Source organism: Ixodes scapularis, unplaced genomic scaffold, assembly GCF_016920785.2.
Source record: "Ixodes scapularis isolate PalLabHiFi unplaced genomic scaffold, ASM1692078v2 PGA_scaffold4__175_contigs__length_147842914, whole genome shotgun sequence".
NCBI lineage: Eukaryota > Metazoa > Arthropoda > Arachnida > Ixodida > Ixodidae > Ixodes > Ixodes scapularis.
Window position 1 is genome coordinate 47,766,945 of NW_024609879.1, and position 14,092 is coordinate 47,781,036.

General features: G+C 49.5%; 7 non-coding genes across 7 annotated transcripts; all 7 read right to left on the reverse strand.

Annotated features, from left to right (window-relative positions):
• Positions 1–467: 467 nt before the first annotated feature.
• Positions 468–541, reverse strand: Trnai-aau. Its single transcript has one exon. It is a non-coding gene; the product is annotated as a tRNA-Ile (tRNA).
• A 71-nt stretch (positions 542–612) lies between these two features.
• On the reverse strand, positions 613–686 carry Trnai-aau. The gene has a single exon. It is a non-coding gene; the product is annotated as a tRNA-Ile (tRNA).
• A 6,757-nt stretch (positions 687–7,443) lies between these two features.
• Trnai-aau lies at positions 7,444–7,517 on the reverse strand. Its single transcript has one exon. It is a non-coding gene; the product is annotated as a tRNA-Ile (tRNA).
• A 5,554-nt stretch (positions 7,518–13,071) lies between these two features.
• On the reverse strand, positions 13,072–13,145 carry Trnai-aau. Its single transcript has one exon. It is a non-coding gene; the product is annotated as a tRNA-Ile (tRNA).
• A 73-nt stretch (positions 13,146–13,218) lies between these two features.
• On the reverse strand, positions 13,219–13,292 carry Trnai-aau. Its single transcript has one exon. It is a non-coding gene; the product is annotated as a tRNA-Ile (tRNA).
• A 73-nt stretch (positions 13,293–13,365) lies between these two features.
• Trnai-aau lies at positions 13,366–13,438 on the reverse strand. Its single transcript has one exon. It is a non-coding gene; the product is annotated as a tRNA-Ile (tRNA).
• A 73-nt stretch (positions 13,439–13,511) lies between these two features.
• On the reverse strand, positions 13,512–13,585 carry Trnai-aau. Its single transcript has one exon. It is a non-coding gene; the product is annotated as a tRNA-Ile (tRNA).
• Between the last annotated feature and the right edge of the window lie 507 nt (positions 13,586–14,092).

Sequence of the window (14,092 nt, forward strand, 5' to 3'; positions counted from 1 at the left end):
ATAGCACCAGACAGTGCTTACCCTTGACTGGTATTTCTTGTGTGTCTTGCATCTTCTGCTTTGAAGCCAGCGAGTGGAAGGTAGCAATCCAGACGTGGTTCATTTGGTAAGAGCCGAATGCCTTGAGGTCTTGAAGGACTCCGATGCTTTGGAGCCCTGACTTGAAGTCACCAATCTTGTATGGCCTTCCCGAGACATCACAGTGCAAAAAAACAGTGGTGCGCACGATGGTACCTGCTGGCAGGGGCGGTAGATACGATAGTCCTGAGGAATATCAGACGTAGCAAAACCACGGCCCGAGAGGGCCGTTGTCACAGCTCCGCTGGAGCCAGCCATCCGTGCGTCCGAGCGCGGCAAGCACCGGAAGCCGAATGTAACCGACTGAGCCAGCAGGCCGGGTGACTGTTCCGCTTTCGTGGCGTCTTCTCCAGTCAGCTCGAGGAGTGAAATGAAGCATTAAAAAGTACTGGCCTACACAAATATCGAGCCTGTGACCTTCGCGTTATTAGCACGACGCTCTAACCGACTGAGCTAGCAGGCCGAGTGGCTGTTCCGCTTTCGTGGCGTCTTCTCCAGTCAGCTCGAGGAGTGAAATGAAGCACAAAAAAGGGATGGCCTGCACAGGAATCGAACCTGTGACCTTCGCGTTATTAGCACGACGCTCTAACCGACTGAGCTGGCAGGCCTCTTTTTTTTTTTATTGCCTGGAACAGGACAGTGACATTCACCATCATTCCGTACTTAAAACAACAGGGATAAAAACGAGGACATCAGTCAGCTCGGCTGGTGTCAGAAATGCTAAAAGTCTTTTAGGGTAGTTAGCCCCTCAAGAGCAGGCAACCAACAGGTCGTGGTTCCTGCGCCTTGTACACTTCCATCAGAAAACAGATATTTTCAACGAAATACTTGCGAACAGGGTGTACATCAACATCTGCGTGGCGTACAGCCATACGGCACCGCCATATACTGTGCAGGCCCAGGAGCATTATCATGTCATACGGCACATCGTTCGCTCTTTCTGTGGGTAAAAACCCTAATTCCCTGAGGCGTTATTGGGAGGTCCTTTTTGAGAGTCTTCTGAAGGACGTCCCAAAAGAAAAACGCGTCCCAACAGTCGATGAAGACGTGTTCAATAGTTTGTCGCTTTTTACGCAAAAAACAGTTATCGGACCATGGGACCGGTATACCTTTCTCAGATAACCAAGCTTTAACGGGGAGTGTTTCGCTGTGTAACTTAAAGAAAAACGTCTTGGTGTAGGCGGGAACCAGCATTCTTTTAACGCGCTTTAAAACATCTTGCCCTGGGCCTGCACTGTACAACAAACGATACAAAGGCATGGGGAAAAGCGCATCCATCAGGTTTCTTGACAACCGTTTACGCGACACACCGGACAAATACTGCAAAGAAAAAGGTGCTGTTAAAAACCGATACGCACCAACAACCTCTTTCAAGTATCCGCGTAAACCAGGGCAGATGTCTACATTCGTCGCCACCACAAAATCTGGCAGGGCACTGCGCAGCCGCGTTTGAATAACTGTACGCAAAAAAGGGTCTTGCTGGTCTCTAAGAAACATAAACCTGCTAACCAGTTGTCTTATAAAAAGGTGTGAAAGACCTATACCACCAGCTTTGACCCTACGAAAAAGATTTGTGCGGCTGGTTCGTTCCCAGGCCGAGCTCCAGATAAAAACGGCGAAAACACGATGGATCCGCTGAATGTTAATACGTGAACAATACAAAACCTGCAACACATACCAGACTTTTGCAGCCAGAAACAAATTGCAAACAGTTGCCCGCGCAAAAACAGATAAACCCTTTCCCCCTCCATTTCTCGGCCTTTGCACGCAGAACTTCAGTCTCATCCCTCCAGTACTGATCATTGACGCGGTACTGATCCAAGGGTACTCCAAGGTAACGCGCCGGCGTGTCGGACCAGACAATACGGCCAGAAATAGCGGGTGCTGAGGGCCAGTCACCGTGCCAAAAGCCAACACACTTCTGCCAGTTGACTGCACTACACGTCTGTTCACAAAATAGTTCTGTTAACTGCTTGCTCTGCCTTGCTCACACTTTCGTGGTCAACACAAAAAATCGCTACATCTTGCGCGTAGGACAAAAGACGGACCTCAGTTTCCTGTAGTCTAAACCCACGTATCTGACTGTTATGAATGATGCTCAAACAAAAAGGCTCCAGAAAGACAAAAAAGTAGCGGTGAAAGCGGACATCCCTGCCGCACAGAAGAAAGTAGGGGAATGCGCACACTAACAGATTTATTCACTACGAGACTGGTGGCGCAGTTCTTATACGCCATACGGATGCGGTTGTATAAGAGAGACCCTACATTAACGTGTTCTAAAATCGAAAAAAGAATCTCGTGCGACACACGGTCAAACGCTTTTTCTAAATCCACTTGTAGCACCGCGACCCTACGGTGCATGGCGTCACAGCACTCTAGAATACTGCGCGCGACGTGCACATTTGTTACAATACTTTGGCCTCTAATGCCGCAAGTTTGGTGCAAACCGACGATGACGTTAATAACCATTTGTAGGCGTTCAGCCAATACCTTCATGAAACTTTTATAATCAACGTTGCTGAGCGTAATCGGTCTATACGCTCCAACAGAACGGAGTCGCTCGGGGTCTTCGCTCTTTGGAATAAAAATCGTATGCGTACACAAAAAGCAAGGAGGCAAACAACCAAGGTCGTACGCCTCAGCGAAAACGCGTTGCAATAAAGGTGCAATTCGATCTTTAAACGTTTTGTAAAAATCCCCTCCTAAACCATCTAGACCGGGCGACTTTCCAGGCTTTAAATTATCTATCGCTTTTTTCAATCTCCCACAGCTCTACTGGTTGTTCTAACCTTTCTCTTGCTTCATCATCGAGTTTCGGCATTAACGGCAAAAAGGACGTTTGGAACTCTGCTATCTTTGAAGCACGATAACTGAAAAACCCTGAAAAAGGGTCCATCATCCACGTGCATACGTCTCCGAAAGACTGTGTTCAGCTTCTTGGATGCCTGTGGGCTTCTGGCAAGGCTGTGATGAGTGAGAAAATACGACCGCCGACTTCTCTTTTCGTGGTTGTGTGCCAGTGATAGTTTTTCTCGTGAAGTTTTCTGCGGGAATTTTGTGAACATTCTGTGATGCTCGCGTTCTAGATGTGCCCATTTTCTCACTTTTTACTGATTTCTTGCCGACTTTTTATTTTACTTTAATTTGTTAACTTGTGTTTCATCATCCTATATTTCTCATCACCATCTCTTCCCCCTCCTTTCCCCTGCATTCATTCTCATCAATACTGCAATAACCCAAGCCCGTGAAACCTTTCCACAGCCAGTGAGAAAAACCTCACGTCAGGCAAACACCACCACCACCACCACCACCACCACCACCACCCTTTGTAATACTCAACAAAAGCACGCACGATGACTTGTCTTTCACTCGTCAAAGGCCCTTGATACTGTATCTCGCTTATTTCATTCTTGATAGCGTATCTCTTTTCTAACCCTATTTTTCGTGGGTAACTCCCCCCGTGATAAACGCTGTAAACGTGCTCGAACCATGGCCCCTTGATAACGTTCGGTATCAAGGGCCTTAAGACGTTTCTTTAAAACACTGATGTCATCGGAAAACAGCCCGGGTGATATGCTCTCCGCGTTAAGCAAATCTTGTAGCAGCCCCTTTAGCTCCGTAATTTCTTTTCTTTCCCCATGTTTTAAGGCAACAGATCTTTCAATGACGCTCATCTTAAATTCTTGTTTTAACAGTTCCCATTTCGCCCCGACACTTTTTCCTTCTTTTACTTTATCTAGTTGTTCGAGACTTTTACGCACCTTACTCGCAAAAATATCGTCTTGTAAAAGCTTCGAATTTAATTTCCACAGATCCCAACTGAAATTATTGGCTTTTTCCTTTGAAGAGCCCAATGTGAAAGAAACAAGACAGTGGTCGCTGAAAGACACTGGGTCCACTGCATACGTTTTACAGGACCTGGCGAGTTCCAAAGAAACATAACCTCTATCCAACCGTGCGTGACTAGCACCTTGGAAGTGAGTAAAAAATAGGCAGGTAGGACTTGACGCACACAGACCCAGGTCTTCCAATTCACACTTCTAGACCATATCGCTTAGAAAAATGGTACTCGTATCTCTATACTGTGTGCTGTTCGATCTGTCACGCGGCTCGCAAACGCAGTTAAAGTCTCCTAACAAAATGACAAGCCTATCGGTTTGGACGAACTCGAAAATGTTTTCGAAAAATACTAATCTTTCTTCCGCCTTATTAGGGGCGTAAGCGCTCAAAATACGAAACAGTTTACTTGAAATGGTCAAATCGCACAGGACCAGGCGACCAGACTCGCAACTAACAACTCTGGTCACAGACCCAAGAGACTTCCTGATAAATAAAATGCATCCCCCCGACGTTCTCACAGCGTGATTGACGCACACATCGTAACGTGACTCAAAGAGTCGCACCATGCTCTCCGTCCGGTCTTCGTTCTCTATCTTTGACTCTTGCACGGCAATTACCGTCGAGGTCTTTCTCAATAAACAAACGGCTCACTTGGTATTTCCTACGCCTCGCGTTTAAACCTCGCACGTTTAAAGTACCTACTCTCAAAGGTCTTTGAAACATGAAGAAGGGCTAGAGAAAGACCAGGCGGGGAGCACGGTGCTCACAGTGCGAAGCAGGCAGCAACGTGCCGAGACGACTCACTGTGGCTACTCCTTGTGGCGTACAGAAGACGCGGGCCGGCTCTTGAACCGTCCCACCTTCCCGCACCACTCGCGCTCGAGGCGTCTCAGCTGTCCTTCCCCACCCCTGGACGGCGCATCATCCAGACGGCGCTTCACTGTAGTGGTTTCGACGACCATAACGTGGTCGTCGTCGCCACCCTTGGCGTCCGCGGGGTCCCTTCCTTGGACGGCATCCCGTGGTGCTTCCGGAGTCGCCATTCCATCCCTCGCCGAAGCATCACTGGTTCCTTCGAGAGTCGTCTTGGGCGATGGCTCCGTCTGAGAGGCGGCGGTCTCCGTCTCGCTAGGGCCTCCCTTGGCTTCCTCCGAGTCGGGCTGCCCTTGAGGCACTATCGGCGTCGCCGGTGCAGCCGCCGGTTCCGCCTCTTCTTCGTCCATCAGAAGCTCTGTGGACTCCGCATTGGTACGGCCGCCGGCTGCACGGGCGTACGTCTTGACGCAGTCCTTGGGCTCGTGTCCGAAGCCGCGGCACTCAGCACACCAGGGTGCCCTGCAGTCGCGGCGGATATGCCCAGTGCGACGGCACCGGAGACATTTCGCCGCACGCCCGGGCACCACGACCAAGACGTTTCCACCGCAGAGACGGAGCTGGTGCGGCAAGCTCTCCAGCGAGACTCCCTCGTTGAGTGTGATCCTCACGACGAGGGTCGTGGACTCAACGTCGACGAAACCACCTACCTTCCACTTTTCCCTCGCGACTTCTTTGACGGTTCCAAATGGTTCGAAGGCGCGCCGAATAGAGTCCACCGGCGCGTCGAACGAGACCCAGTGAAGCTTAAAGGGCCCCTGAAAAGAAAAAAAAAGTTTTTTTAAAAACAGTCTGGTCGAGACACGCGTGTCAAAAAATTAATTTTACGCGAAAAAAAAAAATTTTTAGAGCAATATTGACTGCGAAAGACGCAATTTAGTCGGCAGTCACCTCCTTTCCACCTTTCTCTCTCTCGGCATTTCGGGCGCGTGGAGGAGAGGTAGACCCCGCCTCTTCGTAGTGGATCGGCTTGGCTGCTTTCCTGGCTTGGCTGCGCCCCGCACGAGAGCCATTGCTACTTCCTGGCCGTGTTCCAAAATTTGCTCGATCTAACCCCAGGGTAAGGGTTTTGTACCCTTGGCGTTCTAAAACCTACCCGCGTGCAGCGTTTTTCAATCTGTGCTGTCACGTGATACGATCCGCCGGAGAAACTCGGATCCATTTGGAGATTTGGAACACAGCCCCTGGCCGCTGTGTTAGCCGGTCGCACGACGTACCGCGTCGTATCGTGCACGTACCGTGGTCACCGTGGTGCCGTGGTCGTACCACAGTACATAGTCGTCGCGGTGGACCCCGACCTGAAGCGTCGGTTGCTTCAACGCTGCCAGCAGCTGGGCCTTCGCCCGTACGAGGACACGCCTCGCCAGCCGGAAGGCGTCCGCTCCGATCGCCGCGAGACAGCCGCTCGCGAGGCACCCGCTTTTGCCGCGGCGAAGCGGGTGCCTCGACCAGTTCGTCCGAGCCGCACGATCCTTCACACCGGCGCGAGGACACGCAGTGGTAACTGATTTTTTATTAAACGTTGAGTGCGGTGCCGCGTGCCTCACTAAACTCTTTACGGGAACCGACATCTAAACAAAAATTGGCACAGGCGCGCGCCAGAAAACAAACAAAAGGTGGGGTAAACGGGACTCACGAATCGCTCAAAGAAGAGCAGAAAAACAGAAACCTGTCACCCCGCGCCACTTCCTAAGTACTTACGATGACTGACTAACTAACACAAGCAACAAGCCCTCTTCAGAACGCGAGACGCGAAGACGGCGACCATGACAGAAAACAAAATGGCAAAGCTTTTGTTTGTTGTTTTTTACGATTTTGTAAAACGTTTGTAAACAATTGCGACATTCATTCGATGGATTGTTTCTTAAACCTAAAAATATGTAATTCAAAAGGCGATTTCAAGAGATCACGAACATTTTATAACCAACATCTAAGCTGTCACTCATTCTATTGGCCAATGAGAAGCCGATTTGAATGACCATGGTTACCAATGAGAAGCCGAGCTGAATGACCTGGAATTTGCGCGCAAATTTTCAAATTAATCTCTCGCTGTCAATATTGCTCTAAAAAATTTTTTTTTTCGCGTAAAATTTATTTTTTGACACGGGTGTCCCAACCAGACTGTTTTAAAAAAAACTTTTGTTTTTGTTTTCAGGGGCCCTTTAACGCGAAGCTCCCTCCGGTTCGGGTCGACGAGCTGGCACGTCAAACCTTTCACCTGAAGACTCCCTGCTTCCAAAAGCTTTGCTTTCGCTTCCGGAATTTTCAGTTTAAGCAGCCAGCCGTGGCTCATCTGGTAGGCGCCCAGACCCGCCACGTCTGACAAAACGCCCACCTGTTGCAACGGCTGCTTGAAGTCTTCAATCTTGTACGGGCGCCCGTCGAGGTCAGCGTGCAAAACGACGCTGAGCTTTGCTGCATCACCGGTGGGCAGTGTCGGCAACTGCATACGACATTCCTTAGCAGCAAAAGACCTGTTATCACCGCGGCCGGGCACGGCCGCCACCGCTTGCAAGGAGCGATCCATATCACGTCCGTCCGCTATCGCGTCCGGCAGTGGAATGCACTGAGCTGGCAGGCCGGGTGGCTGTTCCGCTTTCGTGGCGTCTTCTCCAGTCAGCTCGAGGAGTGAAATGAAGCACAAAAAAGGGATGGCCTGCACAGGGATCGAACCTGTGACCTTCGCATTATTAGCACGACGCTCTAACCGACTGAGCTAGCAGGCCTTTTTTTTTTTCTTTATTGCCAGGCATAAGTATCAACAAAAACAGGTACAGAATGATAAAAGTAGACGCGATGGTTAGAGAAAAACTACATACACAAAATTAAAAAGGTTTCAAAGGAAGCGCTTCTTCTAGAACAGGCACCCAATCCGGGCAACACTCCTGCGCTTTCCACACCTCAATGACGTTGCGCAAAGAAACACAAAAGTAATCAGAAACCGGCCTAGCATCAATTTCTGCATGACGAACCGCCATGCGCGATTTCCAGATGCTGTGTAGACCCAAAAGCATAACCAAGTCGTAAGGGACACAATTTTCATTTTCTATGCTTAGATACCGGATACCCTGTGGATCCAACGGGAACTCCTTTTTCAATGTGCGTTGGAGCACGTCCCAAAAAAAACAACCCATCCCAACAATCTAGAAAGGCGTGTTCTACAGTCTCCGGTTTTTGACACAGTAAACAATTTTCCCCCCACGGTACAAACAGACCCTTATCATCCATCCATGTCTTCACCGGCAGGACACCAGTATGTAATTTGAAGAAAAAGGTTTTAACACTCGGCAGAACTGTCATTTTCTTAACTCGCTGAAGGACATCCTGCCCCTTCCCAAAGACATACAAAGACCTATACAACGGGACCGGGAGTGCAACATCAACAACGTCTCTGTACAATTGTTTTTGAGACACCCCGCTCAGATATTGTAAGGAAAAACGTGCACACAAAAAACGAGTCGCTTGCACCACCACCATGGAAGTAGCCATAAATTCCCCCTTCACATGCCCTCACAGAAGAAACGACAAGCTCTGGTGATGCGCTGGCCAGGCGCACCTGACACAATGTGCACAGAAAAGGTTCATTCACGTCGCGAAGAAAAATAGAGCGGTTTACAACCTGCCGCAAAAATAGGTGCGCCAAGGAGAGTCCCCCGGCGCGCACGCGCCTGAAAAGGTTTGTGCGGCTTGTTCTTTCCCAGGTGGATCCCCAGATAAAAACCGCAAAAACACGATGTAATCTCTGCACGCTGATACGCGAGCAGTGCAAGACCTGAAGCACATACCACAGTTTACAGACAAAGAACAAATTGCACACCGTGCCACGCGCAAACATCGACAAATCCTTCCCTTTCCACTTTTCCGTTTTTTCTCGAAGATCCACAGCCTGCCCTCGCCAGTATGGGTCACTGTCGCGATAATTTTCTAACGGTATCCCTAAGTATTTGACTGGTGTGGTTACCCAGTTCACGTTTTCGAAAATACTAGGCTTTGCATCCCAATCTCCATAAGCCTCCTGCGTTGCCCAGGAGGCGCTGCGAGAAATGACTTGTTAGGCCTTGTTTTGGGTAGTACAAACTTGAGCGACTGAAACTGCCACACATATAGAAGCGTGCCTGCTCTGGAGCGGAAAACGATAACGAGGAAAATAGAAAAAAAAGAAAAACGCTAACGCCCTCGAAGCACAGGCCAAAGCTAGGACGATAAGAGCGTGACCCAAAAAACGCCGTATCACGCGTGCCAAAGAAACATAAAGGGGAAGAAAAAAACGAAAACGTTGGGACATCAGATGTTCTAACGTCACCACTGTGAGGTACGAGACGCGTACCCTAGCGGTGGTGGCATGATTCCGGAACTTTCGATTGTCTAGCGGCGTTGAATGTAGCCGATTTCGGACGTCCAAAGGTGTTTTTTGTACTTCTGCACTACACAGAAGGAAAAAAATCACGGCGAAGGCGCCATGATAGTGGGAGTCCCAACCAGGTGAGCTTGTACTACTCAAAACGAGGGCGCCACAGTTTGTTCAAAGCTTCAGAGCAGGAGGCCTATGCCAAAAACCTAAATATTTGTGCCAATTTACGGCACTACCGCTAAATCTGCAAAACTTTTTCACCAGCTTTACTGCCTCGCTTATGCCACCTCTATCGACACAAAATAGTGCGATATCATCGGCGTAAGATAACAATTTTACCTCGCACGATTGTAGTTTAAACCCCCTAATACTTTCACTTCTAATAATACTTAAACAAAACGACTCTCTGTAGATACAAAACAGAAGGGATGATAAGGGACAACCTTGACGGAGATAACGGGACACTTCAATGCGTTCACTGACAACTTTGTTGATAATGAGACTCGTGGGGCACTATTTGTACGCCATACGTACACCTTCGAGCAGAACTGTGCCGACATTTACGTGTTCTAGCACGTTGAACAAAAGTTCGTGTGACCCCTGGTCAAACGCTTTTTCCAGATCAATCTGGAGCATAGCAACCATGCGTTGCATACAGTCACAACACTCAAGGACACTTCTGGCGACGTGAATGTTTGTTACTATGGTTCGTCCTCTAATTCCGCACGTTTGGTGAGGCCCAAATATGTCTGTTATCACTGATTGAACAAGGCGGTAAGTTGGGCTAGTTGGTTTAACATCGTCAAACGTGAAAACAGCGCAAAAAATTGAACAAAGGACAAGTGAAAGGAGTGCAGCTCTTTGTCCGTGCACTCCTTTCACTTGTCCTTTGTTCAATTTTTTTGCGCTGTTTTCACGTTTGACGATCACTGATTGCAACCGTTTTGCTAAAATTTTCATAAATATTTTATAATCAACGTTTGTTAGACTGATTGGACGGCACGCCGACACCTGCCTAAGTTTTATCTTGTCCTCACTTTTGGGAATGAGTATTGTATGGGAACGCCCAAAAGACGGCGGTAGTAATTTACGCTCATATGCTTCAGCGTAAACCCTACACAATACTGAACTAACCTCATGCTTAATAGCCTTGTAAAAGGCCGCGCTTAGGCCGTCGGGGCCGGGCGACTTTCCAGGATTCAAATGCCCAATAGCATTTTCGACTTCATTTACGGTAATCTCAGCTTCTAAAAAGGAAGTTGTTTCACTACTTAACCGCGGTAATGGGCACAAAAACTCGCTTTTAAAGTTCGGTAAATCAACGGTTCGGTGAGAAAACAGATTTTTGTAGAATTCACAAAAAGCCTTCTCTATTTCTGCGCTATCTCTTGTAACAGCCCCGCGATATTCGATTTCGACAATCTCGTTGCGCCTAGCGTACCTTTTCTCAGCCCCGAGAGCTCTTTTTGTCGGCGCTTCCCCACAGAACAACTTTCCTGCCCGCGCTCTAACCAGTGCTCCGTGGTACCGCTCCTTATCAAGAACTTCCAACTTGGATTTCAAAGTGCTTATGTCATCTTTATAAACACCAGGCGAACGACTCTCTTCGCCGATAAGTAACTCCAGATTACTGCGCAGAAGCGATTCCTTTTTTTCTTTCTCTATACTTTATCGCGCTCGCTTTTTCCATTGCTTTCATTTTAATTTCTTGCTTAAACTGTTCCCATTTTAAAGCGTAGTCATTCACTTCCCCTTTGAAGATTCCTCTTAAGCTATCCTTGACAGCGGCCATGAAATCATCGTCACTCATAAGTTTACTATTTAATTTTCAAAGCTCCCAACAAAATTATTTTCATTTTGCCTTGGCGCTTGCAAGTGTAAACAAAACTAAACAGTGATCACTAAATGTCACAGGCATCACACGATATTCGCTGCACTGAGGAAGAATCTCTAAGGAAATATATGCTCCATCCAAACGGGCATGACTTGACCCTTGAAAATGAGTACAAGGTACATTTCTAGTGTCCCCCAAACTGTCCCCAACATCTTCTAACCCACAGAAATTTACAATTTCATTTAAAACAACAGTACTCGCGTCCCTAAACGGAAGTGTACTCGTTTTATCTCGTGCCGAAAGCACACAGTTAAAGTCGCCTACAAAGATGACTATACGCTCCGTCGCAAAGAAAGACCGAACATCTTCAAGAAACGTTTTTCGTTCTTCGGCTATGTTATGCGCCTAAATGCAAATAACTCGCCACTCGTGCGACAAAAAGGCCATATCACAGACTATCAGTCGACCCGATTCTGAGGTCATAACCTTTTGCACATCCGCTCCCAGGCTCGCGCGAACTAACAACAGACACCCTGCCGATGCTCCTACTGCATGACTGACGCACACGCTATAGTTAGCAGTAAAAGGCCACACCATACGCTCTGTCTGGTCCTCCCTTTCGACCTTCGTTTCTTGCAAAGCGACTATGTCAAGGTCCTGCTCTACGACTAGACGATACAACTGCCTTTGCTTTCTTCTCTCAGCGAGCCCCCGTACATTCAAGGTCGCTATACGTACAGGCTTTTCGAGCGTGTTTATCGTGAAGTGGGACCAGGCACAGCGTACGGAGCTTACCTTCTTGGCGCGTCTTCATACACGGCAGTCCTCTTTCACAGTGGTGGCCTATTGGGACAGTTTCTCGCGGAAATGCGGTGGCGAAGACCGCTGCGGACTGTCGACGCCCTTCCACCCCGCCACCACCTTCCACTTCCGTTCGAGCTGTCGTAGCCGCCGTTCCTGAGATAACTCAGAACCGCCTTCATGGCGACGCTTCACGGCAGTCTTGTCAAGGTCCATTTCAGAGACGGCGGGCTCGATGTCCGTCGCGGCAACGTCCCTTGCATCGCCTTCTGGCACAGAAGGCGTCGACGAGTCTTCAACAGCTGGAGCAGAGGCTGCAGTCTCCAGCTGCATCGCTCCCACGACGCTCTTCTCCTTCGGGCCGGTGTCTGGCCGGCCGCCCTTGTCAACCGGGGTGGGCTGATCGGTAGAAGTCGCAGTGGGAGCCGCCGCTTTCTCCGCCTCCTCCTCGTCCATGAGGAGGTCATTCTGGTCATCACCCGCACCACGTACCGCAGCTCGTGCGTACGAGCGCACACAGTCCTGCTGCTCGTACCCGTAGGCGCGGCATTCAGAACACCTTGGGGCCCGGCAGTCCCGCCGGATATGCCCAGTCTTGCGGCACCGGAGGCGAATCGGAGCTCGTCCAGGCACTACGACTATAAAAAAAAAACAGTGCATCGTACTCCCTCCCTGAGTACGATGCGTATACAATCCGGGTAGTGGACTCGGCCCCCTCGAAGCCAGCCACCTTCCACCGGCCAAAGGAAACGTCCTTTACCATGCCGTAATGCGCGAAGGCCTTTCGGATGTCCTCGTTTGAGACGTCGAGCGACACCCAGTGAAGTTTCACTCGAACTTCCTGCCTCGTTGGGTCGACGACGAGGCATGTGCGGCCTTTGACTTCGAGCCGCCCCGCTTCGACCAACTTGAGCTTGGCCACGTCGGTATGAAGCTTGATCAGCCAGACGTGGGACATTTGGTATACCCCGATGCCAGCCACTTCCCTGATGACACCCAGTTCTTCCAGCGGCCGCCGAAAATCCTCAATGCGGTACGGTCTTCAGGCACCTGATGGCAAGGGCGGCAAAGAAATACGATATTCCTTCGGAGCAAAAGAATCCGAGTCACCGCGGCCGGCGGCGGCCGTTATCGCAGCTCCGTGGGAGCCAGCCATCCTGCGTCCGCTCCAATCGGCTGCCGGAAACAGAAACGACTGAGCTAGCAGGCCGGGTGGCTGTTCCGCTTTCGTGGCGTCTTCTCCAGTCAGCTCGAGGACTGAAAGGAAGCACAAAAAAAAAAAAAAAAAAAGGAATGGCCTGCACAGGGATCGAACCTGTGACCTTCGCGTTATTAGCACGACGCTCTAACCGACTGAGCTAGCAGGCCGGGTGGCTGTTTCGCTTTCGTGGCGTCTTCTCCAGTCAGCTCGAGGAGTGAAATGAAGCACGAAAAAAAGGAATGGCCTGCACAGGGATCGAACCTGTGACCTTCGCGTTATTAGCACGACGCTCTAACCGACTGAGCTAGCAGGCCGGGTGGCTGTTTCGCTTTCGTGGCGTCTTCTCCAGTCAGCTCGAGGAGTGAAATGAAGCACGAAAAAAAGGAATGGCCTGCACAGGGATCGAACCTGTGACATCGCGTTATTAGCACGACGCTCTAACCGACTGAGCTAGCAGGCCGGGTGGCTGTTTCGCTTTCGTGGCGTCTTCTCCAGTCAGCTCGAGGGGTGAAATGAAGCACGAAAAAAAGGAATGGCCTGCTCAGGGATCGAACCTGTGACCTTCGCGTTATTAGCACGAGGCTCTAACCGACTGAGCTAGCAGGCTTTTTTTTTTTTTTTTTTATTGCCTGTGCATTTGGTACAGATAAAACGCTAAAACACGTCAATCACTTCTTTGTCGACGTGGTTACATTAAAATCTCTTCAGGAGAACCAAATCATTCAGGACGTGCCACCAGTCTGGGGGTTCAGGTAGCGCCCGATACACCTCGCGAATGTAGGCCACACTTTCAACAAAGTTTTCTCGTACCGTGCGAACGTTCACGTCCGCATGGCGCACCCACATCCTCGTCTTCCATATACTGTGAAGGCTGAGTGCCATAAACATGTCGTAGGGAACCCCGCCGTTATTGTCAACTGGCAGGAAGCGAATTCCCTGCGCTGTTATGGGTAGCTCTTCCTTAAGAGTGCGCTGGAGGATGTCCCAGTGGAAGATGGCATCCCAACATTCAATGAATACATGTTCTATGGTCTCAGGCTTTTTACACAAGAGAGAATTGGTGGACCACGGTACATATACGCCCTTTTCCTCCAGCCATGTCTTAACTGGCAGG